Genomic DNA, 8,228 nt, shown 5'->3' on the forward strand with positions numbered 1-8,228 from the left:
AAGAAGTTGAAAAGAAGATCCGTGAAGAATCTTCCTCTACAAAAGTTTATTGCTATGCACTAAATTATCCATTAGATTGCATTGTCATTTCCATGCTGTAACAATGGAGAATATTGTCAATCAAATTACCACTCTAATAAAGTAGTTCTTGTACTTTTCAATTTCCAGGCAACTCTTCTTTATTCATCACTTTGCTCCTTTACTTCTTGTTGCTACAGAGCATCTCGTGATTCTCAAATCGCATCCATGAAGAATAACACACAGGTGATAGGATTCATCCTGCTAGGACTAACCAGTGCCCCAGAACTACAGGTTCCTCTCTTTATAATGTTCACCCTGATCTACCTCATGACTCTGACTGGAAACCTGGGGATGATCATGTTGATCTTGCTGGACTCTCGTCTCCACACCCCCATGTACTTCTTCCTCAGTAACCTGTCTCTGGCGGACTTTTGTTACTCCTCCACAGTCACACCGAAGGTGATGGCACTGTTCCTTACAGGAGACAAGGTCCTCTCCTACAGTGCATGTGCTGCTCAGATGTTCTTCTTGGCAGTCTGTGCCACTGTGGTAAGTTATCTCCTGGCCTTAGTGGCCTATGACCTCTAGGCAGCAGTGTGTCAGCCCCTCCATTGCACCACCACCATGACAAGTGTGTGTGCTGGTGTGGCCATAGGCTGCTATGTCCTTGGCTTTCTGAATGCTTCTATTAGCATTGGGGACACATTCAGTCTCTCTTTCTGTGTGTCCAATGTGGTCTGTCACTTTTTCTGTGATATTCCAGCAGTCATGGCTCTGACTTGCTCTGATAAACACCTCATGAGCTAGTTCTTGTTCTGATCGCAAGTTTTAATGTCTTTTTTTCACTTTTTGTTATCTTGGTTTCCTACCTGTTCAAATTTATTACCATTCTGAAGATGAATTCAGGAAAGGGATACCAGAAAGTTTTATCTACCTGTGCTTCTCACCTCATTACTGTTTCCATATTTTATGGGACTATCGTCATTATGTACTTACAGCCAAGTTCCAGCCATTCCATGGACACAGACAAAATCACATCTGTGTTCTGTACTACGATGATCCCCATGTTAAACCCTGTGGTCTATAGCCTGAGGAACAAAGAGGTCAAGAATGCATTTAAGAAGGTAGTTGAGAAGGCAAAATATTCTGTGGGTTTCTTCTTAATGAAGTAGATCTACAAAAATTTATTTCATCTTTTTTGGATCTACTCCCTACAATATAACTCAAGTGGTAATGGTCATTTAGGATATTAGAACAAAAAGTTTTGTCTAATATTACTTATTTATTTAGTTGAGGAAAAGTTCCAATTATCTAAAATGCAGAAAAGGATGTAATAATGGTTTTTAATGAAGTTTATTTAATGAAGTATGTGCTTTTATTGGCACATTTTATCGAGAACTAAATAATTATGGCAGTTTAATAAATTAATGCTTCACTCATTGCTGAGTAATTTGAAAGAAAAAGCATATTCATATGAAAGTTTCCAAAAGTAAAGGCTGTATTAGAATAAAAACAGATATGATTATGACATTTTTACCTTAATCTCTTGAATACCAACTCGTAACATTTTGTTTTAAAAATTGCACTGAAAATAATAATCTACTCATTTTTCTGATTTAAACGTTTTGAAATGGTTAGGGTCACTGATTCATTTGTACTTTAATTGATTGATATCATGTCTCATCACTCTCCTACCATTCATCCTACTGCATTCACCTGATTTTTAGTAATACTAGGCAATTCCAAAGTTGCTCTTGTCTCAGCTTCTTTAAATTTGTTGTTTCCACTGCATGGAATGTTCTTATTCATTTCAGTTGCTGTTTAAATATTACCCACTCAGGAACGTTGCAGAAACCTGCCATGAACTACTTTATAAAATAGTCATTCCCCTCCCACGGGCTTTTTCTAAGACTGCTCTATTCTTCACGGTCATTGTCAGCACTTAGCTCTTGTATGTATTTATTAATCTGTTCATCTGTTTCCTTCAACATAAATGGAAATCCCTTTGAGCAGTAACTTAACCTGGTTATTTTGCTGAAAATAAAGCTTTGAGTTTTGATTTAAAAATTCATTTTACTGAGCATTAGAACAACTCCAGAAGTTCCAAATTATACACATGGAAGCTGCAAAACCTCTATACACTTCAAGAGGAAAATGTCACCAATATCCTCTTGATAATGACCCCAGCTCCTTGCAGGAATTCAGCAGTCTCAAAAAACTTGTACCCCTTACCACTGAACAATCCTTCCTCTTTCTGAATTCTCCAAACTGTTTGCTTGTCCTCCTCCAACTGACCAAACAAGACCACTTAGAACATCTCTCCCTCTTCCAAAAACCACATCTTAGTAAAATACATGCCAATCATACACTGACTCAGTATTTATTCATTTTACCCAATAGACTTACTCTCTTCTAACACCCATGAACTTCTGCTGAAATGAAAATGACAGAAGATGGTTTCCCTTGCTGCAAGTTTATGAATAAACTTTCTTTGTTAATATTGTGTCAGACACAATTTTTCCTTTGGTGCAAGCGTATGAATAAACTGCCTTTTTAAATTTTGTGCAGGACAGTTTTATGCTTCAGAAGTAGTAATGAAAAATAATGGGTGAGAAAAAACATATTCAAATGGTTGGAATAAGGGGCCAAGGAAACCAGTAGAAAATTGAATTATGCCCAGAGGAAAAAAATCAGGTCTGATAAAGAAATATTTTCCATCACCAGGGTTGAGGGGTCTTTGGAATGAATGTCAACTCAGCAAAATTTCCAAATTCTCCAGTGTGTCTTCCACTTCTGTATGTTATGAATAAGAGGTGTTTTTCCTTATTATCTTCACTCTGGTCCAACATGATTTGCTGGGTGTGAATGTAGAATGAGCTGAGTTTTCTTTTTAGTTCGCAAATTATTGGACCATAGAAGCCACATCTAACCTGTTTGATAGCCTGGACATGGAACTGCTATAGTGACTAGTTGGATTTTATATTGCCTCTCTGGTGGTGATGAATGATATGTCTTCAGTGTAGGGGAAATATAAAATGGGTATTTTTAAAAAGCATTAAAATCGAAAAGTCAGGTTAGCTGTTTTCCAAGCTATTTATTTTTTACTCCTGAGTCCACAGGACTTGTGATTGTGTCTTTTCAATGAAATGTGAATATAAGTCATTTATGCCACTTTCAAGCTGGCTTCATGAAATCTTCCACATTATCTTTGCTGATTTGCAAGTTCTAAGATTTTTTTGTGCATTCTTTAGAATTTTGTATATAAACATCATGTTACCTATAAATAAGACAGCTTGACTTCTTCCTTTTCATTTTGGATACCTTTTATGTCTTTTTCTTGCCTAATTTCTCTGGATAGGCCTTGTAGTATAATTTTGAGTAGAACTAGTAATATTAGTATGTTTATCTTGTGCTTTATCTTAAGGGGAAAGATTTCAGCCTTGCATTTTTTAGTATTAGCTGTATTTTTTCTTTTTTTTTTTTCATAAATGCCCTCAACAAGTTGAGTAATTTCCACATAATCCCTAGATTTCTGAGTATTTTTTAAAACAGGAAAGCATTAAAGATTTTGTCAAAAGCTTCTACTAAATGAGATTATCATTTTTATTTCTTCATCTTATTTAAATGGCTAATTATATTCATTGATGTTCATGTATTAAACCATCCCTGTGTTCCTGAGATAAATCCTACTCAGCCATGGTATACAATTATTTTATTATGCTGCAAGGGACCAATGCTTTGTCAGTTATTTTATAAATAATAAAATGTTAGTATTTAACCTTATGAGCAACTGCTTAGCTTTGTGTATATATCTTTTAATATTCCCGAAAAGCCATGAATGTTATGCGATATTATCTTCTCTAAAGATGCAAAGCTGAAGTTTGACTAGATTAAATCACTCTCCTAATTTAAGAACAAGCAATCTGAGTGCACTGAACAAATTTGTACCCATTACAATTTTATGCACTGGGAAAGGTATACATTTGTTTGGAAATGTGGACTCTTAGGTGGCTGTGCTGAGGAAAGAATGGATCTCTCTTTTTTGTTGGAAAAAACGTATTTCCAGTCCAGAAATATCTTGGTAGGGCAAAATAGTGTTGTTTTTTTTAAAATTATTTTGAAAAGGAAATTTTTTGAATCCTCCTTGAGAAAGAGCAAGAGATAACCATGGAATAAAATGAAAATAAAAATTTGAAAACCCACATAATATCAAGTGCTGGCCAAGAAGTGAAACGATTGTAAGGCATGGCTCGTGGGAGTGCAAAATGGTAATGCCACTTCCGAAAACAGGTTGGCAGTTTCCATTTAATTAAACTGATACTTTTACTTTACAAAGTGATGTAAGTTACACATACTTAACCAAATGAAGTTAAAACCTATGTTCATGCAAAAAATGAAATAAGGCAAATGTTGAGATCCAATTTATTCTTTTTTTTTTTGGTATCATTAATCTACAATTACATGAAGGACATTATGTTTACAAGGCTCCCCCCTTCACCAAGCCACCCCCACATTCCCGTTCACAGTCACTGTCCATCAACATAGTAAGATGCTGTAGAATCACTACTTGTCTTCTCTGTGTTGCACAGACCTCCCCATGCCCCCCCCAACACTATACATGCTCATCGTAATGCCCCCTTTCTTTTCTTCCTGCCCTTATCCCTCCCTTCCTACCCGTCCTCCCCAGTCCCTTTCCCTTTGGTAACTATTAGTCATTCTTGGGTTCTGTGCTTCTGCTGCTGTTTTGTTGCTTCAGTTTTCCTTTGTTCTTATACTCCACATATGAGTGAAATCATTTGGTACTTGTCTTTCTCCACCTGGCTTATTTCACTAAGCATAATACCCTCTAGCTCCGTCCATGTTGTTGCAAATGGTAGGGTTTGTTTTTTTCTTATGGCTGAATAATATTCTATTGTGTATATGTACCACATCTTCTTTATCCATTCACCTACTGATGGACATTTAGGTTGCTTCCACATCTTGGCTATTTTAAATAGTGCAGCGATAAACATAGGGTTGCATCTGTCTTTTTCAAACTGGAGTGCTGCATTCCTAGGGTAAATTCCTAGAAGTGGAATTCCTGGGTCAAATGGTATTTCTATTTTGAGCTTTTTGAGGAACTTCCATACTGCTTTCCACAATGGTTGAACTAACTTGCATTCCCACCAGCAGTGTAGGAGGGTTCCCCTTTCTCTGCAACCTCGCCAACATTTGTTGTTTGTCTTTTGGATGATGGTGCTCCTTACTGGTGTGAGGTGATATCTCATTGTGGTTTTAATTTGCATTTCTCTGATGACAAGCGATGTGGAGCATCTTTTCATGTGTCTGCTGGCCATCTGAATTTCTTCTTTAGAGAACTGTCTATTCAGCTCCTCTGCCCATTTTTTAATTGGATTATTTGCTTTTTGTTTGTTGAGGTGTGTGAGCTCTTTATATATTTTGGATGTCAACCCTTTATCGGATCTGTCATTTTTGAATATATTTTCCCATACTGTAGGATACCTTTTTTTTCTATTGATGGTGTCCTTTGCTGTACAGAAGCTTTTCAGCTTGATATAGTCCCATTTATTCATTTTTGCGTTTGTTTCCCTTGCCCGGGGAGATATATTCAAGAAGAGGTCACTCATGTTTATGTCTAAGAGATTTTTGCCTATGTTTTTCTCTAAGAGTTTTATGGTTTCATGACTTACATTCAAGTCTTTGATCCATTTCAAATTTACTTTTGTGTATGGGGTTAGACAGTGATCCAGTTTCATTCTCTTACATGTAGCTGTCCAGTTTTGCCAGCACCATCTGTTGAAGCGACTGTCATTTCCCCTTTGTATGTCCATGGACCCTTTATCGAATATTAGTTGACCATATATGTTTGGGTTAATGTTTGGATTCTCTATTCTGTTCCATTGGTCTGTGGCTCTGTTCTTGTGCCAGTACAAAATTGTCTTGATTACTGTAGCTTTGTAGTAGAGCTTTAAGTTGGGGAGTGAGATCCCCCCTACTTTATTCTTCCTTCTCAGGATTGCTTTAGCTATTCGGGGGTCTTTGGTGTTTCCATATGAATTTTTGAACTATTTGTTCCAGTTCATTGAAGAAAGCTGTTGGTAATTTGATAGGGATTGCATCGAATCTATATGTTGCTTTGAGCAGGATGGCCATTTTGACGATATTAATTCTTCCTAGCCAAGAGCATGGAATGAGTTTCCATTTGTTAGTGACCTCTTTAATTTCTCTTAAGAGTGTCTTATAGTTTTCAGGGTATAAGTCTTTCACTTCCTTGGTTAGGTTTACTCCTAGGTATTTTATTCTTTTTGATGCTACTGTGAATGGAATTGTCTTCCTGATTTCTCTTTCTATTAGTTTATTGTTAGTGTATAGGAAAGCCACAGATTTCTGTGTGTTAATTTTGTATCCTGCAACTTTGCTGAATTCCGATATTAGCTCTAGTAGTTTTGGAGTGGAGTCTTTAGGGTTTTTTATGTACAACATCATGTCATCTGCAAATAGTGACCTTTTAACTTCTTCTTTACCAATCTGGATTCCTTGTATTTCTTTGTTTTGTCTAATTGCCATGGCTAGGACCTCCAGTACTATGTTGAATAACAGTGGGGAGAGTGGGCATCCCTGTCTTGTTCCCGATTGCGGAGGAAAAGCTTTCAGCTTCTCGCTGTTCAGTATGATGTTGGCTGTGGGTTTATCATATATGGCCTTTATTATGCTGAGGTACTTGCCCTCTATACCCATTTTGTTGAGAGTTTTTATCATGAATGGATGTTGAATTTTATCGAATGCTTTTTCAGCCTCTATGGAGATGATCATGTGGTTTTTGTCTTTCTTTTTGTTGATGTGGTGGATGATGTTGATGCATTTTCAAATGTACCATCCTTGCTTCACTGGTATGAATCCCACTTGGTCATGGTGTATGATCCTTTTGATGTATTTTTGAATTCGGTTTGCTAATACTTTGTTGAGCATTGTTGCATCTACGTTCTTCAGGGATATTGGTCTGTAGTTTTCTTTTTTGGTGGGGTCTTTGCCTCGTTTTGGTATTAGGGTGATGTTGGCTTCATGGAATGAGTTTGGGAGTATTCCTTCCTCTTCTATTTTTTGGAAAACTTTAAGGAGAATGGGTACTATGTCTTCTCTGTATGTCTGATAAAATTCTGATGTAAATCCATCTGGCCTGGGGGTTTTGTTCTTTGGTAGTTTTTTATTACTGCTTCAATTTCGTTGCTGGTAATTGGTCTGTTTAGATTTAATGGTTCTTTCTGGGTCAGTCGTGGAAGATTGTATTTTTCTAGGAAGTTGTCCATTTCTCCTAGGTTTCCCAGCTTGTTAGCATATAGGTTTTCATAGTACTCTCTAATAATTCTTTGTATTTCTGTGGGGTCCGTCATGATTTTTCCTTTCTCTTTTCTGATTCTGTTGATTTGTGTTGACTCTCTTTTCCTCTTAATAAGTCTGGCTAGACACTTATCTTTTTTGTTTATTTTCTCAAAGAACCAGCTCTTGGTTTCATTGATTTTTGCTATTGTTTTATTCTTCTCAATTTTATTTATTTCTCCTCTGATCTTTATTATGTCCCTCCTTCTGCTGACCTTAGGCCTCATTTGTTTTCTTTTTCCATTTTCAATAATTGTGACATTAGACCATTCGTTTGGGATTGTTCTTCCTTCTTTAAATATGCCTGGATTGCTATATACTTTCCTCTTAAGACTGCTTTTGCTGTGTCCCACAGAAGTTGGGGCTTAGTGTTGTTGTTGTCATTTGTTTCCATATATTGCTGGATCTCCATTTTGATTTGGTCATTGATCCATTGATTATTTAGGAGTGTGTTGTTAAGCCTCCATGTGTTTGTGAGCCTTTTTGCTTTCTTTGTACAGGTTACTTCTAGTTTTATGCCTTTGTGGTCTGAAAAGTTGGTTGGTAGGATTTCAATCTTTTGGAATTTACTGAGGCTCTTTTTGTGGCCTAGTATGTGGTCTATTCTGGAGAATGTTCCATGTGCACTTGAGAAGAATGTGTATCCTGTTGCTTTTGGATTTAGAGTTCTATAGATGTCTATTAGGTCCATCTGTTCTAGTGAGTTGTTCAGTGCCTCTGTGTCCTTACTTAATTTCTGTCTGGTGGATCTGTCCTTTGGAGTGAGTGGTGTGTTGAAGTCTCCCAGAATGAATGCATTGCATTCTATTTCCTCCTTTAATTCTGTTAGT

General features: G+C 36.8%; 1 pseudogene; it reads left to right on the top strand.

Annotated features, from left to right (window-relative positions):
- The first annotated feature begins 243 nt into the window (after window positions 1-243).
- LOC118909735 (olfactory receptor 5B17-like) lies at window positions 244-1,193 on the top strand (annotated as a pseudogene).
- The last annotated feature ends 7,035 nt before the right edge of the window (window positions 1,194-8,228 follow it).

The sequence above is a fragment of the Manis pentadactyla genome, chromosome 9 (genome assembly GCF_030020395.1).
Source record: "Manis pentadactyla isolate mManPen7 chromosome 9, mManPen7.hap1, whole genome shotgun sequence".
Classification (NCBI taxonomy): Eukaryota; Metazoa; Chordata; class Mammalia; order Pholidota; family Manidae; genus Manis; species Manis pentadactyla.